Here is a 19595-nt window from a genome sequence, read left to right as displayed (position 1 = left end):
CATTCTCTGTTGAGTGGAATACCAGAGTTTGTCCTTGAGTCAAAGGAAAACTTATTTTTGTTATGAAAGGAACTAAAAATAACAACGTGCATAGGTTCAGACTCTATGGGGAATAGGAATCAAATACTTTTCTTCAAGAGTACTTCAGCTAATTTCACGGACTTTCCCTTTCCCTCTTTGCTAACTTTTTCTGTTTGTCCACACAAGTATTAGTGATCTGTTGCTGCAAAGCAAATTACCTCAAACCTTGGGCGCTTAAAACAACAAACACACGGTTTCTGAGAGCCAGGAATTCCAGGAGTGGCTTCGCTGGGGGTTGGGGCTCTGGGTCTCCTGAATCAAGCTGTGGGCAGGGGCTGCAGTCTTCTGAAGTTTGGCTAGGGGAGGATCTGCTACGGAGCTCACTCGTATGGCTGTGGGCAGAAGGCCTACTTGCCTTCTCGTCCAGCTGGGTTCCCCATAGTGCTTTTAATGACAGGACAGCTGACTTCCCCCAAAGCGAGTGATCAGAGAGAAGCTGTGTTAATTACCTGTCGTTGTATATGATAAATTACCCTCAAGCTGGCAACATTTGGCTTCTCATGTCTGTGGACCAGGAATCTGGGCAAGGATTGGCTGGGGACTCTGGCTTAGGTCTCTCAAAAGGCTGCAATCAAGGTGTCAGCTGGGGCTGCAGTCATCATAATTTAAGATGCTTAAGTCTCACCTGGGGTGAATTTTCTTCCACACTCAGGTGAGTGTTGGCGGGGTTCAGTTCCTCGCGGCCAGTTGGCCTCATTTCTTTGCCATATGGGCCCTCCAACGGGCAAACATCACAGCAAGCAAACAAGATGAAAGGCACAGTCTTTTGCAGCCTACTCCCAGAAGTGACATCCTTAACGTTCACCATATTCTGCTTGTTAGAATCCAGTCACTTGGTCCAGCCTACGCTCAAACACAGGGTTTTACACCAGGCATGACTATTAGGAGGTGAGGATCAAGGGGGCCATCTTGGAAAGCTGCCTCCCACAGTGACCAAATCCCAAGCTAAAGTGCCTTTTGTGATCTGATTAGTGAGGTAACATTTCATCCCGTTTCATCATTTCTACTTCTACTGGTCACACAAACCAACGTAGTACAGCACGGGAGAGGATTACACGAGGGGGTGAATACCAGGAGGCGAAGCTCAATGGGAACCGTCCTAGGGGCTGCCCGTCACAGCCCAGCCAGATGAATTTCTCCTCTTCACTTTGCTCTGGGTCCCAGAGGCTGACTAATGGGGAACACATCAACAGGCTCTCTGCCTTCTGGTGAGATACAGCTAGCCAGGAGCACGGGCAGGAGAACAGAGCGAGGAGAGTGAGGTTGGGGTATTCCCCCAGCTCCCTCGCTGCAGGCTGGCTGCATCTAACTCCTGACAGGTGGCTCTAAGAAATTGTCATTTGGACTGCCCTTCATGCACTAAGGGTTTGGCCGACCAGTCTCTTAGTCCGATCTCCCTCCGAAACTTTCCCTACAGTATCGTTGAAAGGGTCACTTCCAAGAACAAAACTGAATGAATGAAATGAAATAAATGAAATGCACTGTTCCTCTGTCTCCTTATGCGACTCAGGCCAGCTGGGGGCGCCCCCTTCTCATGGTGCTCGAGGGCCCGCCTTTGCGGCCACTCAGGGCTCAGGGTCATCCCAGTCAGGGCTGATTTACACTTCCCTCCACCAGGCGCGGGATGAGAGCCGTTGACCTAATTATGTAATGGCTCTCACGGGCCACCGTAGCGGACCGCCTGCTTGAACTCAGGGCGCGCGATGCCAGCGCTGCCATGTTGTCTCCGGCCACTTCCGCTTTTACCTCACCTGGTCCTGCCTTTCGGCTCCGCGCAGCACCTCCAGGTGTGCGTGGAAGCTTCCGGGCTCGCGCTCGTCGCGGAAGCCCTGCCTTTCCCGCGCTGTCTCGGAGCAATCCCGCAGACGTCTATAGAGTTCGCTCCTGCACCTAGCGATGTGCTCCTCGAGACAGTCTCCGGAGAGAGAAGATGCGAACTACCCTGTAAGCACCTCTAAGGCTCCTTTACCCATCCCCAGGTCGGGAACGGGGACGGGTGGAGGGAGGGGAGGCCCAGTGTCCCAATTAATTAGCGAGACGGCAAGCAGTCCAAAAATCCCCGTCCTCCTTAAAACCTGCCTGAAACTGCAAACAAAACGTAGGAGTTACCATGACGATGAAACTGTTAGCTTCAGGATTGTAATTTACCTTCTCGTTGTGAAGTTTAAGCACTTAGGTTTGTTCGTTAATTTCCGCGCTTTCCAGGCTCCTTGATGTTTGTGAACTCGTTCATAAGCACCTAATCTATAATCTCCTTCTAAAACAAGTTTTTTTTTAAAAAAGAGCGAAATCATTTTAAAACCGTGCTGGATGCTTACCCTGTAAGGATGGTGAATAATGATAACTCTGCAGTTGGGGCGCCGAAGCCAGCTACATACATAGGATTCAGGACTCTCTATCTTCTGCCTCCCTGACGCCGTCCAGGTTCCGTCACCAGTGTGAGGCGCAGATTTTTCCATTGTAAAATGATAATCTTCTGGAAAGGCTGTTGTGAGTTTATTGGAGATCAAGTATACAAATATGCCTCGTATGTGCTTGGCATACAGTAAGCCTCCTGAGTTAGAATAGAAATGGTATTAAAAAAACATTAATTTCTTGTTTCACGATTCTGCACGAATCACATCTTCAAGCCTTCAACCAGACTGCTGAAGGACCTGCCCCATTTGCACCCTCGCCCACTCAGCTCTTCCCTTGCTGAACGTCTCAGGAATTCAGTATCCCAGCGTGTCTCCGAATCTACAGACCCTTCTCACTGCCCCAGCTCTCAGCAAATGACCTGTTTTTTTGCTTCAAGCGATTAAGTAGTAGCTGCCCGATAGTCCTCCCTAACAGCCCTCAAACTTTCCTCTCCAACACCTATGCTTTCCTTCTAGTACAATCCAAGTAGTATCCTCTCTCCTGCCAACCCCTCTGCCTGTCTCCTGAAGCCTCACAGCTCTCCATTCAAGCCCTGGAGAACACTTAAAACAAAAAAACATTTTTTCTCCACTTGTCAACCTTCCGTGATTTCCCTTTGCTCTCAGGATCCACCCCAGTGCCCCTATAGACTCACCAGGCTGTGCTCTAGCCTACCATTTCTTCCTAAAAGCATAATTAACATCAGTTTAGCCTTTTTTTCACTGAGTTGTCTTGAGCATGATGTGGGATTTGGAAGAGCCTTTAAGAAAGGTGAAGACAGAGTGAAATGGAGAAGGAGCTGGGAAGCTTTCAAAGCAGAATGGCGTTCTTTGAAAGCTGTGAGAACTAACCTCTAGGTTTGAAGAGCAATCACTTTGTCCGTTTGGCAGGAGCTGAGGCCCTAGTGAGTCTCCAGGGGTCTCCGGCCCAGCTGATGATTTCTTAGTTTGTCAGGCTTTTTATTTTTTACTATGGGAACAGGTCATGAAAGTATCTTCACCCCAAGCCACAAAATCTTTAGAAATATCCAAGTCTTAACAAATCCAGTCAATTTTATTTTATTTTATTTTTTTTTACATTTTATTTATTTTTGAGAAACAGAGTGAGACAAAGCGTGAGCAGGGGAGGGGCACAGAGGGAAGGAGACACAGAATCTGAAGCAGGCTCCAGTCAATTTTTTTTTTTTTTTTAATTTTTTTTCAACGTTTTTTATTTATTTTTGGGACAGAGAGAGACAGAGCATGAACGGGGGAGGGGCAGAGAGAGAGGGAGACACAGAATCGGAAACAGGCTCCAGGCTCCGAGCCATCAGTCCAGAGCCTGACGCGGGGCTCGAACTCACGGACCGCGAGATCGTGACCTGGCTGAAGTCGGACGCTCAACCGACTGCGCCACCCAGGCGCCCCTCCAGTCAATTTTAAAAAAGCTCTTCTGGGGGACGGGGCTCCTGGGTGTCTCAGTTGGTCGAGTGTTCGACTCTAGATTTCAGCTCAGGTCTCAATCCCCTCCTGAGTTGGTCTCTGTGCTGATGGTGCGGAGCCTGCTTGGGATTCTCTTATCCCCTCCCCTGCTCCCTCACTCGTGTGCACTGTGTGCTTTGTCAAAATAAATGAATAAACTTCAAAAAAAAAAAAAAGGGCTCTTCTGGGTTCACATTTACTGAAGATGTTTGCCGTGATGACATCTTGGTGCAAGCTTTCCAGAAACTTGAACCAAAACTCTCCCTTTAGAAATACTACTTTATTGAACTCTCGAGTAAGCATTAAATTTCTGTGTTGGTCACAGAAATTTAAATAAGGAAACTGAAGGTAGGTAGGAGTCTCAAGGCTGATGGTAACTGGAAGCCTCTTATAGAATTTCCGTAGACTGGCTTATTTATTATACAGTTGGCTCAGCAGAACCATTTTGTGATGAAACCGCAAGATGAGTCCCACTTGGGGGGTGCCTGGGTGGCGCAGTCGGTTAAGCGTCCGACTTCAGCCAGGTCACGATCTCGCGGTCCGTGAGTTCGAGCTCCGCGTCGGGCTCTGGGCTGATGGCTCAGAGCCTGGAGCCTGTTTCCGGTTCTGTGTCTCCCTCTCTCTCTGCCCCTCCCCCATTCATGCTCTGTCTCTCTCTGTCCCAAAAATAAATAAACGTTGAAAAAAAAAATTTAAAAAAAAAGATGAGTCCCACTTGGGACAGAGCAGGGACTCCCATTTGGCCTCTTGTCAACTTCTATTGCATAGAGAGCACAAGAGCCTGATTCAGTATCATACTTCTTTGGGGACCATGAGGGAATCCCAGGGGATCTTTCTCCCACTCTGGGAGAGGGTCTGGGACCCATTAGAGCAGCTGGACACAATCCCTTCATGGCTGCTTCAGTGTCACTGCGCTGAGTAAGTCTGTCTCCAGCGTCGGGGGTTTGCCTACTTTCATTCAGGCAATGCAGTTCCCTTTTCCCTTCCTTCCCAGTTCCCTTCCCTCCTCCTTTAACCTTCCTCTTCTTTTCGCTGCTCTTTCCCCTCCTTCTACTCTGTAGGGTGACTACCAGACAGCTTCGGCTTAGCTCCTCTCAGCCTGTGAGAGCGTGTTCTTGCCAGTAATTAGCCAGCAGAGGCGGGAGAGGCCTGCCTCGCACTGTGCACGCACTTTGCAGACTTGGGTTGAACCTGGCTCTCTCTGACGGACTAAGGAAAGCAGGACACCAGATTTATTTGTAAATATGGGAAATGCTCGGCAGATTCCAAAAGACTTTCCCTTGGGTTGCATTCTTAATGATTGCAACCAGTTCTAATTAGATGCCTTGAAGAAAAAGAAATTAGTTTTCTTTGTAACTCGGCCTGGCCCCAGTATACTTTGGGTGATCAAAAGAAATGGCTACCAGGTGCCTGGGTGGCTCAGTCGGTTAGGCGTCCAACTCTTGATTTCAGCTCAGGTCAGGATCTCACAGTTGGTGGGATCGAGCCCCAAGTCATAGATCTCTGCTGCCAGCGCAGAGCCTTTTGGGGATTCTCTCTCTGCCCCTCCCCTGCTCACGCCCTGTCTCTCTCTCTCTCTCTCTCAAAAATAAATAAACTGTAAAAAAAATAAATTCTGTTTTACAATTGGATCTGTTTTGTAAATGTTCTCAAAAGTGGGGAGAGATCCTTTATGTACAGACCTGTATGAAACTGTGCCAAGACCCAGGCTGGCAGGACTTGCAGGATGTATGTGTTGGCCTCCATTTTTACCTCACCTCCAAAGGATTGAGAGCCAGATTTGCTCATGATCTTACCTTCCAGCCACTGCCAAACTGTCTCCATTCAGAACCTCCTTTACAGGTCCCAGCTGGCTTCTCTCAGCCTCCTGCTGCAACAGCCCCTAAGCCCCATCTTCCCTAGTCAGGCTCCTAAAGAACCAGAACCCCCAAAACTGGAGCCCCCAGCACTATCCCTTGTAAGGCTCCAGGCTAGTTCCTTCCTTAACCTCACCACCAGGCCCAGGAGCTTTATCCCCTTCGGGAGGTGGTTGTTGGGAACGGGGCAATTACCAGAGTACATGTCCCTTTCTCTGTAAGAGTTCTAGGGGCATGCAAAGAAAGGTTTGATAGATTTTCAGAAAATGCTGATAAGTTTAGGGATGAGTTTGTCAGACTGGGGCTGATGTTCTCACTGACCTGGCAGGACGTCAGTGTCATTCACATCATGCACACTGTTGCATCCCTGATGAAAGAGATCACATTATGAGAAAGGCTAGAGAGTGCAGGCAGTCTAGTAACTGCTTATCCTCACCACTAAGTCTGCAGGGTATGTGGTGAAGTGGTCCCAGAACAGGTCCCCTGCTGAGACTCTGGACAATATTGGCCAAACGAGAATGAGGCGTTCTATCACTTGTTTGTCCGGAGGGATGAAAACGTATATAATAACACTGGTAAATTATGATAAGGTTAGAGATCATTCAAGGGAAGGATGAAAACCTGGCAGTCTCTCTGAGCTGGGTAACAGACATTCAGAAAGCATGCTGACACAGATCTGTGCACCTGGAGTGCACAGAAGGAAGGGCATTGCTTGCCATGGGTTTTATTATCCTGTCTGCTCCAGGTGTTAGGAGAAAACTACAGAAGTCGGGGGCTGGTTCTTGGACTCCCCTGTCAAACTTGGTGGAGGAGGCCTTTGAGGTCTGTAATAACAGGCAGAGTCTGGTGGGGATACCCCCACAGAATGGTTCCAGGTCCAAAACACCCATTTACAGAGCCAGCAAAATCATTCAAACCCAGTCTTCCATGTCCACCCATCACCCGTTAACCTGACAGCAAAATGTTGAGTCCACCAGCCGTGACCTGGTATACCAGTGTAGATCCCAGGTTTCCCCCATATGTGCTCTTTGTCCCCTCTTGTGCTCTTTGCAGGACCCCCACCTGCAGCCAGGCTGCTAGAGAAACCTACATGCCCAGTACCGTTAAATGCACCTGTCCACCAAAAGGTAGTTAGCCCTACCCCTGAGCCCTGTTCCACTTTATGTACAGTCAACCGTCTGCGCTTCGGACACAGCATGAGATCCAGAAGATACGGCCCCGGTAGTGGTGTTACTCAGGTTGTTACACAGGGTCACAGGAGTCCTGGACTGCCAACGCTGAAAACCACAGAGACAGTGACAGGTACTCTTTGTGGCTTCCCCCTAACCACCCATCCTTGGGTCCCTTAGAACCACCCCTACCCAGGACTCTGATGGTTAGCTAAAGGAATCATGTTCCTGGGAGTGGTGGATGGGAAGGGGATAGCAGTTCAATACCTCGATACCAACCATACTAGCAGTGATTGGACTGCGGGGTATATTGCACCCCTCCCTCGCCCCGAGGATATTCAAGTATTCTCCCATGACCCCTGGAGCACTCAGCTATCACCATGAAGAACCAGATGAGCAGTACGTCTGCTGATTGCCAGAATAGTTCCCTTGCCCGGTTCCTTGATGGAAGTAGCTGGGGAGATCATTTAAAACAGCTCTGTCATATGCTGTGTCCCTGGTAGTGGCTGAAACAGGACAGGGTTTTAAACTCATACAAAAATCTCTAGATTCTAAAGAAAAAAAAAAAAGTCCTTGGATTCTCTGGTTTCTATGGTCTCAGATCTCCACTTAGCCTTGGATTATGTCCCAGCTGAACAAGGAGGAATAGGTGCTGTTGTAGATACATCTTGTTGCTTCATTAATGTTTCTTGACAGGTGGAACAGAAGGCTGACGTCATCCTCCAGCAGGCAACTTAGCTACATAATTTAACAACCCCACTACCCAAACCACCTGGGACTCCATTAAAGGGGACCTCCCAAATGTTGACTTGGTTCTTGCCTTTTCTTGGGCCTTTGGTGGCCATGTTATTGCTGTCACTTTGTGGGTCCTGTGTTTTTAACCTCCTGGTAGACTTTGTGTCTTCCAGGCTTCAACAATTCCAAGTCAAGCTAATGGTGGTGGAAGGGTTCCAACCTGCACCAGTAGAGGGGGATCCCAGTCCTTATAAATCATTAGAACAGTCAGCTAGACACTTCCAGGGCAGGATAGGGACAAGAGCCCCCACTCAGCAGGAAGCAGTTTCTGAAGATGAGACCTCTGGTCCCTTCTCCATAGGAATAAGGACAGTCACAGTACTTGGAGTGGGGATTAAGATGGAGGAAGTCCCCTCAACCCTGACTGCTAAATCCAGGGTTCCTTGGCTGCCTCCAGGAGGAGGAAAAAAAACAAAAAACTAAAACTCTGTGCCTCTTGAGTAGTACATCTTGCAGGAATGGCCGAGGGCAGATGCTTACTGCAAAGACTGAGCCAAACCAGTCAGTGCCACGATGGACCCCAGTGCTGACTTTCTCCCTTATTATAATAAAAATCCTGCCCAAGGGTAGAGATTCAACATGCTGATTAGACATGTAACGCAGAAAGAAGCAGGACCTTTAAGGAAACCAGAGCTGAAAATTCCCCACCTCTCTGTGTGCAGGTGTCCCCCTTTTCCCACCGAAGTCTCTTTAAAAGCTCTCCTGGACCTGTCTTCAGGGAGCTAGCCCGAGAGCTCTTTCCTCTGTGCTGTATCCCTTGTGCAGGAGCATCAGCCCCAGTAAAACCTTGCTTGGAACTTCCGATTGGGACTGGCTTCTGGTCAATTTCTATTGTTTATTAAGCCCAAGGGCCTTTGGTATCAGGCCTCTGGTTTTACCGGTCGATTCTCAGCACCTGGGAGAATTGATTGCTGATGAGAATTGCTTAAGAACCCTCCCAGGTTGGCTTAACAAGTCAGATCCAGTATCTTTCATCCTATGGTGAAAAAGAAACGAGGAGGCATTCCAGGGCTATGACAGCACTTCCAGAATGGCTGCTGTTGTTTAATAGCATCAGAGGCCAAAGGAGCATTGACCACTCCCAGCTGGAGATGATAAACAAGTTACCTGGAGTGAGTGACTGATATCCTGTATTTGGCAGGCGTGCCGTGGGTTTTTAACCAGAAAGCATGGTCAGAGGTTTGGATTTCTCTCCGTGTTAGATCCTCTTCCTCTCATATTTATTGTAAACAGCTGTATTCTAATTTTATTCAAGTTTTGGGGCCAAATTTCTAATGATTGGATAACCATGAGAGTTATTTCTTCCTAAGCATCTTGTTTACTGAGATCATCTTAGCTGATGATTGGACAGCATAGAGGCAAATCTACACTGGTCTTTGATATATATAGGTTTCAGATATACAAGCCGTATTTATTTATCTTCAAATTATTATATATGCTCTATATACCTGTCTTTTAATCTGAAACATTCTTTTAAATTCTGTTAGAGCTTTTACTTATTTGACGTGTCCTTAAGATGTTACTCAGACTCTTCTGAGGGCAAAGAAAATGTTTACATTTTCCACATTTTTTATGGATGAATAATATTCCATTGTGTATATGTATTTATACATGTATGTAAACACACACAATACACCACAACTTGTTTATCCATCCATCAATGGACACTTAGATTCTCTCTCCGTCTTGGCTATCGTGAATAATGCTGTTGTGAACATGCCAGCGCGGATATCTCTTCAACATAGTGCATTTTGTTTTCTTCAGATACGTACTCAGAAATGGGATTGCTGGATCATATGGTAGTTCTACTTTTAATATTTTGAGTCAGATGCTCAACCGACTGAGTCACCCAGGCGCCCCTCCTTTTACTGTTTTTAGTTTGGAGTTTATTTTGCCCGATACACACATAGCTACTCCTTTTTTGGGGTGTTGTTTTGTTTTGGTTAGTATTTTCTTGAAATACTGTTTTTTATCCCTGCACTTCCAGTCTGTGCATATCTTTAAGGTTAAGGTGAGTCTCTTGTAGGCAACATATTATTGGGTCTTGTTTTCTGTTTTTGTTTTTTAAATCGATTCAGCCATCTATGTCTTTTATTTGGACAATTTAATCCATTTACATTAGGTAATTATTGACACGTAAAGACTATTGCCATTTTGTTCATTGTTTTCTGACTGTTTTATAGATCCATTGTTCTTTGTTTCTTATCCTCTGTCTTTTTGTGTTTGATGTCTTTTGGTATCAGTAGGCTTTGACTTCTTTATCGTGTTCTTTTGTGTAATTACTACAGGTTCTTTCCTTGAGGTTACCTTGAGGCTCAAATAAATTATCTTAAAACTATAACACCCTTTTTTTTTAAAATTTTTTTTTAACATTTATTTATTTTTGAGACAGAGAGAGACAGAGCGAGACAAAGCATGAACAGGGGAGGGGCACAGAGAGAGGGAGACACAGAATCTGAAACAGGCTCCAGGCTCTGAGCTGTCAGCACAGAGCCCAACGCGAGGCTCGAACTCACAGACCGTGAGATCATGACCTGAGCCGAAGTCGGACGCTTAACCGACCAAGCCACCCAGGCGCCCCTATAACACCCTTTTTTTTAAGTTGAAAAGGACTTCAACAGCATTCCTAAACTTTAAACTTTTACTTCTCCCCCTCACAATTAAAGTTAGGATGCTAAGGTTCACACATTTTTTGATATTGTGTAGTCAATAACAGATTATTGTAGTTAAGGATATTAACTATGTTTGTTTTTAACTAACATTTTTTTATGTTTATTAATTTTTGAAAGACGGAGAGAGACAGGGCACAAGCAGGGGTGGGGCAGACAGAGAGGGGGACACAGAATCTGAAGCAGGATCCAGGCTTTGAGCTGTCAGCACAGAGCCCAATGCACGGCTTGAACTCACGAACTGCGAGATCATGACCTGAGCGATCATGACCTGAGCTGAAGTCGGATGCTCAACCGACTGAGCCACCCAGGCACCCCTGTTTTTTAACTTTTAATCTAGAGTTGTAAGTGAATTACACACCACGTTACCATATTACAGAATCTAACTTTGACTATATATATTTACCAATACCATGAGTTTTATGTTACTAATTTTTATTAGTGCCCTTTTACTTCTACTCAAAGAACTCCCTTTAATATTTCTTGTAACACAGGTACAGTGGTGGATGAACTTCCTCAGCTTTTGTTAAGGAGAATCATTATCTTTCCTTCATTTCTGAAGGAAAGCTTTGCTGGGTATAAAATTCTTGGTTTACAGATTTTTTTTTCTTTCAACATTTTTTAATATATCAAACCATTCTTTCCTAGCCTGAAAAGTTTCTGTTGATAAATCCACCAATAGTCTTATGGAGGTTTTCTTATATGAAACTTCCATGTTTTCCTGGTGCCTTCAGAATTCTTTTCCTGTCTTTGACTTTTGACAGTTATAATGTGTCTTGAGGTAGCCCTATTCATGTTCAGTTTATTTGGGATTCTTTGGATCTCATGGATCTGGATGTCCATTTCTCTCCTGAAGTTTGGAAAGTTTTTAGCTATTATTGCTTTAAATATGTTTTCTGTCCCTTTCTTTTTCTCTTCTGGCATTTCAGTAATGCAGATATTGTTTCTTTTAATTATATTCTATAAGTACCGTAGGCTTTCTTCACTTTTTTTCATTCTTTTTTCCTTTAGCTCCTCTGATTTCAGATGTCATATTTTCTTTTTTTTTTTTTTAATGTTTATTTATTTTTGAGAGAGACAGAGAGAGAGACAGAGCATGAGCAGGGGAGGGGAAGAGAGAGAGGGAGACACAGAATCCAAAGCGGGCTCCAGGCTTCACGCTGTCAGCACAGAGCCTGACGTGGGACTTGAACCCATGAACTGTGAGATCATAACCTGAGCTGAAGTCGAACGCTCAACCGACTGAGCCACCCAGGTGCCCCTAGATGTCATATTTTCTAAATCAGTGATTGTTTTCCATTTCATTAGGTTGAGTCTACTTTTGAAGCTCTCTGTTGAATTTGTCAGTCATTGCATTTTTCAGCTCTAGGATTTATGTGTGTGTGTGTTTCTCTTTATTGAACTTCATGCATTGTTTTCCTAATTATGTTTAGTTATATGTATGTTCTTTCTGTATGTTCTTTTAGCTCACTGAACTTTAAGAGGACTATCCTGAATTATTTGACAGCTTATAGATTTCCATTTCTTTAGGATCAGTCATCAGAGCTTTATTAGTTTCCTTTGGTGGTGTCATGTTTACCTGATATTTTATCATCCTTGATTCCTTATATTGGTATCTGTGCATTTGAGTGAGCAGTTTCCTCTTTTAGACTTTTAGATTCACTTTGGCAGAGACCAGTCAGCTCAGTGTGGGTTATTGGACATGTCTGCTGATAACATCCTTGGGCAGAGGAGACCTGCTGTGGAGGCCACTGCCCAGGTTTGAGGCTAGGGGGGTGCAGATACTGCTGCCTGAGAACACTTAGGACTGCTGGCTTGGTTCCCTGCCCAAGTGAGGCTGTAGGATAGGCTCTGCATTTGCCTGGGTTCTCTGGTCAGGCTTACTAGACGGTCAGGACTGAATACTATACTCAGCAATAGATGGCACTGTGAATATTCTTCCCTGGTGGGGCAGCAGGATGGGCCCCAGGAGCTGTGCAGCTCATTGTTTGTGAACCTGAATCAGGCAAGACTGTGCACTGAATTCCCTGGCCAGATGGGGCCGCTGGTTTTGCTCTGCAGAAGGGGGAAGCCACAGGCTGCGCTCTCTGTTCAAGAGCTGCTGTAAGCAGGGCTGTTGGATGAACTGTGCGAGTTCCTGTGTGCAGTGGTTAGGTTCTCTGATTGAGTGGGCTGAAGGCTGTATTCAGCAATGGGCAGGTCTATGACTTCTGCCCAGGCTAGTTTCAAGCAGCCTCATAGGTGAACCAGATCAGGCTTTCTGATCTGGAAGGACTGGGAGTTACAGTCAGCCATGTGCCAGGCTGTGACTCACCTCTGCCTGTGTGGGGCAGGCCCATTCACAGGGCTTACAAAGCTCTTTGTTTGAGGACGCTACCATCAGGCAAACCTGTATCCTGCTGAGTTCCCTCATCAGACTGTGCTATTGGCTTGGCTCTGCACAGGCAAAACTGCTGGTTGGAACTGCTCCGTGGGTGCTGCAGGTAGGAATTTGGTTTAGCAAGATTTGAATGCTGGTTGTTGGTGTCGTTCCCCATTTTCTATTGCAATCAGGTCTCCAGTAGTTGAGCCCTCTAGATTCCTCCACAGTCCCTGGGGGTTAGTCCAACTAGAGGCTCCCAAGAGACAACCCACAATGCTGGGGAAGCTGGATGTCCACCCTGGGCTCTCTCTTTCCACTGGAGGAACTATAGGCTCGGGGAGACCTCTCAGCACATTGCTGTGTCAGCCTTGGGGAGAGGCAATGAGGTCAATGTATAACTGTTCCTTTTACCCTTCTATTGAGGTCTTTTTTGGTTTCTATGATGCAAGGGGTGCTTCAGCCTATGTTCTAGGATTCTCTCAGTGGTGTCTTGTTTATGATTAGTTGTCGAACTCCTGGTGAGGAGGAGTAGAGTCAGGAACAGACTATGTTGGCATCTTGGTGACATCACTCCTGTGTATCTTCTTTGTTGAAGTGCCTGTTCAAATCTTTTGCCTGTATGGATCTAAGTTTTGTGGGAGGTTTTATTTGTTTAGGGTTTTTTTTTTTTTTTTGCATATGAATATCCAAATGTTCCAGCATCACCTTTTGACAAGTCTGTTCTTTCTCCTTTGTCTTTGTACCTTTGTAAAAAATTGATCGTCCATATATGTGTGTGGGTTTATTTCTGGACTTTTAATTTTGTTCCATTGATCTGTTTGCTGCCTTTAGGCTGATACCAGCCTTTAGGCTGTTTTGATTATAATAGCTTTATAGTAATTCTTGAGATCAAGTAGCATTAGCCTTCCAACTTTATTTTTCTTTCTTATTTTGGTTATTTTAGGTTCTTTGCATTTCCATTTGAATTTTAGCTTGTCAACTGAATTGAAATTGAATCAGCTTGGCAATTTTCATCAAAAAATCTTGTGGGATTTTGATTGGGATTGCATTAATTCTACAGATCAATTCATCCTCTTTCCCTCCATTGTTTTGTTTTTTTGTTTTTGTTTTGTTTTTGTGGTTTTTTTTTGTTTTTTTTGTTTTTTTTTTTTACAGAAAAGGCTACTGTGCACACAGTTCTGCATTTGGCTCTTCTCACTTCCTAGTGAATCATGGTGATCTTCTCCCTCAGTCTCCATTTTAGTTTTATCGTGTTCTGTTGTCGGGATGTATTTGTTAAATTCTTTTGGTCCCTTATGATGGATTTCTTGCTCATCTCCAATGTTTTGCTATTATAAATAGTGCTGCAGTACAATAATTATACATGGTTTTTTGTTTGTTTGTTTGTTTGTTTGTTTGTTTTTCCCCTCTGTGGGCAAATAGAACTGCAGGATAAATTTGAGAAGTGTGATTGCTAAATCAGAGTGTATGTGCCTTTGAAATTTTAATGGATTTTGTTAAGTTGCCCTCCCTAGAGTTTCATCAATTTATATTCCTGCTAATAATAAGTTAGAAAGCCTGTTTTCCCATGGTCTCAACAGTGTTACCAGACCTTTCCTTTTTTGTCAGGTCGATAGGTGTGGATGGTCTATCAAACTCGTTTTGATTTGCGTTTCTTTAGTACAGGTAAGTTTATTTTTTTATTTTTTAAGTAAGCTCTGTGCCCAATATAGGGCTTGAGCTCATGACCATGAGGTCAAGAGTCACATTCTCTACCAACTGAGCCAGCCAGGTGCCCCTGACAGGTCTTTTTTAAGAGCTATTTGTATTTCTTCTTTTTGTGATTTTTTTTTTTTTATCCATGTACTTTGCCAATTTTTTTTTTTTTCTGTTGGATTGTCAGAATCTTTCAGTTCCAAGGAAGTCTTTATGTATTAGAGAGATTAGCCCTTTGTGTGATATGAGTTGTAAATATTTTTCCCACTTTGCCGATGACTTTGCTTATACCATTTTTTTTTCTTCTATAAAGAAGGCTTTCCTCCTTATGCATTTGAACTCATTAGCCTTTCCTTAGAGGCTTGGATTTTTAATTTTAATTAGAAAGGCTTTCTCTACTCTTAGGCTCTAGTTGAATTTTCTCATGTTTTTCTTTAAAAAAAATTTTTTTTTTTTAGTGTTTATTTTTGGGAGAGAAAGAGCACGAGCGGGGGAGGGGCAGAGAGAGGGGGACACAGAATCTGAAGCAGGCTCCAGGCTCTGGGCTGTCAGCACAAAGCACGACGCAAGCTAGAACTCATGAACCACAAGATCATGACCTGAGCTAAAGTTGGCTGCTTAACCGACTGAGCCACCTAGGTGCCCCCTCGTGTTTTTCTTGTAGTACCCTTATGAGTTGTTTTTTTATTTTTACAGTTATATCTTTTATATGGACTTTATTCTACTAAAATGTGTGGTATCCAGTTTGTTTTCTTGTTGTTCCAACACCCTTAATTTAAAAACCTGTCAGGTGCCTCGGTTGGTTGGACATCTGACTCTTGGTTTTGATCCGACTCTGGTCATGATCCCTGGGTCGTGGGACTGAGCCCCACGGCGGGCTCTGTGCTGAGCATGCAGCCTGCTTGGGATTCTCTCTCTCTCTTTCCCTCAATCTCTGTCTCATCTCCTGCCCCTTTCCCCTGCTCATATGTTCTCTGGCTCTCTCGAAAATAAAATGAAATGAAATAAAATGAAAAGAAAAGAAATAAAAGGAAATGAAAAATGAAATGGAATGTGAGGTGAGAGGTAAGCCTGTCTTTACCCTACTGATCTCTGATACCATTCTTTATGTATGGTTAGTTTCTGTGTGTTTGAGTCCATTTCTGGGTTTTCTGTTCTGTCCCATGGATTGTGTAATTATGCATCAGAATCACACTTTAAATTACTTTTTAAGTTATGATTTGTTATCTGATAGGAGTAGTCTCTCCTCGTTGTCTTTTGCAGTTTTCTGGCTCTCACTAATTTTTCCATACACACTTAAAATCAGCCTATTAAAGAAAACTTGTCATTTTCATGGGGATGATATGCCATGTATAAATTAGAGAGAATTGACTCTTTATGGTGTTATGTCTTAGCCAAGATCATGACATGCCTTTCACTTGCTCAGTTCTTCTGAATATACTGGTGTTTTGACATTGTTCATTTTAGGTCTTACTTCTAAAGTTTATTCCCAAGTATTTTGTCTTTTTAATAGCAATCGCAAAAATGATCTTTTCCCTATTACGTCTTCTATTAGTTGTTTGTAAAAATGGAAGTTACCTTTGTATTTTGTTTCTACTATCTTGTTGAATTATTATCATAGTTTTTTTTTAGTTGAATCTCTTGGATTTTCCAAGAATACCACCATACCCCTTTCAAAAATGATAGATTTGTTTCCTTCCTTGAAAATTTTATATCTCTAATTTATTTGGTTTTGGAGGTTTTCTCTTTCTTTCTTTCTTTCTTTCTTTCTTTTCTTTTTCTTTTTTTTTTTTTTTGGTCTAATTGTTTTCAAATTATTTTCCCTCTCTTTTCCTTGGGTTTGCTGTTCTTTCATGGATTGTATCATTTGGAATTGCTTCCAGCCACAAATAACAGGAAACCTAACACAGTTTACACAAATAAGGCTTTATTTTTCTCACACGGAAGTAGTCTGGAGGTAGGAAGTCAGTAGTTCAGCCATATCAGTAACCTGATATTTTTCTCTGCCCTCTTAACATGTTGGCTCGTTGCCTCATGATCACAACATGGCTGCCAGAGCTCTGGGCATCTTAATCATATTCAAAGTAGGAAGAAGGGAGGTGAGAGACAAGTAAAATGAATCTTCCATCACACTCTCCTTTTGTCTCATTGACTAGAAGTAGGTCACATAGCTATTCTTAGCTACAGGGGAGTTTGGGAAAGTGAGTATTTACATTTCCAGTCTCTGTAGTGGAGGTAGGCAAGGAAGAAGGAGGTTAGGAATGGGCAGTGAGTTATCTACTCATATTTATTGGAGATACTATTTCTTCTTTGTATGCAAGAGTAAAGGAAGATCTTTGTACTGATCCCAAAGAAATTATATCATCTTGAAGGCTAAGGTGGTTTTGCTTTGTTGTTGTTTGTATAAAGAGAAAATCAAGTTTTCCAGTAATTCATGTAACATAAATGTAACCATTTTAAAGTGTACAACTCAGTGGCATTAACACATTCATAACGTTGTGGAACCATCATGTCTATCTAATTCCAAACATTTTTATCTCCCCCTTTACCCCCCCCCCAAAAAAAAAACCGAATACCCATTGTGATGGTTAATTTTATGTGTCAACTTGGGTAGGCTATAGTGCCAGTTGTTTGGTCAAATACAAATCCAGGTGTTGCTATGAAGATATTATTAACATTTGAATCAAAAGACTTTGAGTAAAGCAGATTACCCTCCATAATGTGGATGGGTCTCATCCAATGAGTAGAAGGCCTTAAGAGAAAAGGCCGAGGTTCCCCAAAGAAGAAGGAATTTGGCCTCCACACTGCACCATAAAATTTCTGCCTCAGTTTCCATCATTTAGACTCAAAAATGCAACATCCACCCCTGTTGGAATTTCAGCCTGTCGGCCTGCTGCCTTGCACATTTCAAACTTGGCAGTTCCTTAAAATCAGCCAGTCAGTTTCTTCCCCACCCTAGCTCTTCTCCCCTCCATATACATATACATACATACATACATGCATACATACATACATACATACATACATACATACATACATCCTTCCTTTGGATACTGTTTCTTCCCTGGGGAACCCTGACTAATACACCCATTAAATTCAATCCCTATTTCTGTTGTGTGCTGGTCTCAGCCTGTCAATAACCAATGTCATGGTTTGACCCACCCTTGTTCTTATTATCATTACAAGATGCCCATCAGGAACCTGAAGAAATAAGTTTATTACCTACAGGACCTAGAAATGACACAGCATGCCTGGGGCTACACTGCAAGGGGTTCTGCTTTTATTGGGGGTGGGGAGTGGAGTCTGTGGTTTCGTAGGCTCACTCTATTGGCAAACTTAAAACAGAAGAGCATGAAGTCAAAGTGTGGAAAGAGAAAAGGCAAGTGGCCCAAATGGTCAGTTATCAAAATCAACCATGATCTCTAAAACAAAGGAGCCTAAGTGGGAGTAGACAGCCTAGCTTTTTATTTAGTTGTTGCCGGCCATGTGTTTTTTCGAGATCCCCTCTTGAAGTGGATGCCTGGGCAATGAAGGCTCAAGTCAGGCACTTGCATTACAGACAACAACAACAACAAAACTGTCAGGGCTTATACTACAATTCCCTTTTACGCATAACCCCTAACAACCACATATCAGCTGTCTCCATATATTTAACTATTCTGGGTATTTCATATAAATAGAATGATAAATATGTAAACTTGAACCTGGCATCTTTCATTTAGCATAATGTGTTGGAGGTTTTCCCCCCATGCAGCACATGTAGTAGCACTCCATTCTTTTTTATTTTTACTTAGTTTTTTAAAAATGCTTATTTATTTTGAGAGAGAGAGTGTGTGTGAGTCTGTGTGTGTGTGTGCACACATGCATAAATGAGGTGTGGGGGAAGGGGGACAGAGACAGAGAGAGAATCCCAAGGCTCTGTCCTGTCAGTGCAGAGCCCAGTGCAGGGCTCGATCTCCCAACCCTGGGATCATGACCTGAGCCGAAATCAAGAGTCAGACACTCAACCGACGAGCCACCCAGGTGCCCCAATTCTGCCTATTTTTAAATTGGATTCTTGTTTTTGTTGTTATTGAGTTGTGTGAATTCTTCATATATTTTTGATATTAACCTCTTAGATACATAATTTGCAAATATCTTTCATTCAGTAGGTTGCCTTTTTGTTTTGCTGATGATTTTCTTTACTGTGCAAAAGCTTTTTAGTTTGATATAGTACTGATGGTTTATTTTGGCTTTCGTTTCCCTTGCCTGAGGAGACATACCCAGAAAAATGTTGCTAAGGACAGTGTCCCAGAGTTTACTGCCTATGTTTTCTTTTAGGAGCTTTATAGTTTCAGGTCTTACAGTTAGGTCTTTGTTCCATTTTGAAGTTTTTAAAATTAGTTTCTTAATTTAAGTATAATTAACATACAGTTATATTAATTTCAGGTGTATAATACAGCGATTCAGCAATTCTGTACTTAGTGCTCATCACTATAAGTGAACTCTTAATCTTCACATATTTTACCCATCTAACTCACCCACCTCCCCTGTTCTCTATATTTAAATTTTTTTAGTTTGTCTCTTTGTTCTTCACTTTGTTTCTTCAATTCCACATGAGTGAAATCATATGGTATTTGTCTTTCTCGGACTTATTTCACTTAGCATTATACCCTCTAGTTCCATCCATGTTATTGCAAATGGCAATTCTTTTTTATGGCTGAGTAATATTCGTGTGTGTGTGTGTGTGTGTGTGTGTGTGTGTATCCTGCAACCTTACTGAATTCATTTATCAGTTCTAGTAGTTTTTTGGTGGAGTCTTTAGGGCTTTCTATATGTAGTATCATGTCATATGCAAAGAATGACAGTTTTACTTTCTCCTTACCAATTTAAATGGCTTTTATTCCTTTTTCTTGTCTGATTGCTGTGGCTACGACTTCCAATAATACGTTGAATAAAAGTGGTGAGAGTGGACGTCTTCGTCTTACTCCCGATCTTAAGGGAAGAACTCTCAGGTTTTCACCATTTATTATGACATTAGCTGTGGATTTTTCACATATGGCCTTTATCATGTTGAGGTATGTTCCTTGTAAGCCTACTTTGTTGAGGGTTTTTTTTTTTTATCATGAATA

The 19595-nt window shown here is 43.3% G+C and overlaps 1 long non-coding RNA gene across 4 annotated transcripts in view; it reads left to right on the top strand.

The window, feature by feature from the left end:
* The first annotated feature begins 1853 nt into the window (after window positions 1-1853).
* The window catches only part of LOC124517085 (uncharacterized), a 47007-nt gene continuing 29265 nt past the window's right edge, over window positions 1854-19595 (top strand). For 2 of the 4 annotated variants that reach the window (XR_006963296.1, XR_006963298.1), the window contains exon 1: window positions 1856-2025. This is a non-coding gene — a long non-coding RNA (uncharacterized LOC124517085). Of the gene's footprint in view, window positions 2026-19595 lie in introns of all 4 variants that reach the window. The other 2 variants (XR_006963295.1, XR_006963297.1) reach the window with 2 other exon arrangements.

The sequence above is a fragment of the Lynx rufus genome, unplaced genomic scaffold (assembly GCF_022079265.1).
Source record: "Lynx rufus isolate CCGP_SWC_20201006 ecotype Redwood Valley unplaced genomic scaffold, mLynRuf1.p SCAF_20, whole genome shotgun sequence".
Classification (NCBI taxonomy): Eukaryota; Metazoa; Chordata; class Mammalia; order Carnivora; family Felidae; genus Lynx; species Lynx rufus.
Note: the sequence above shows the minus strand (reverse complement) of the source record. Positions and strands in the feature narration are given on the sequence as shown.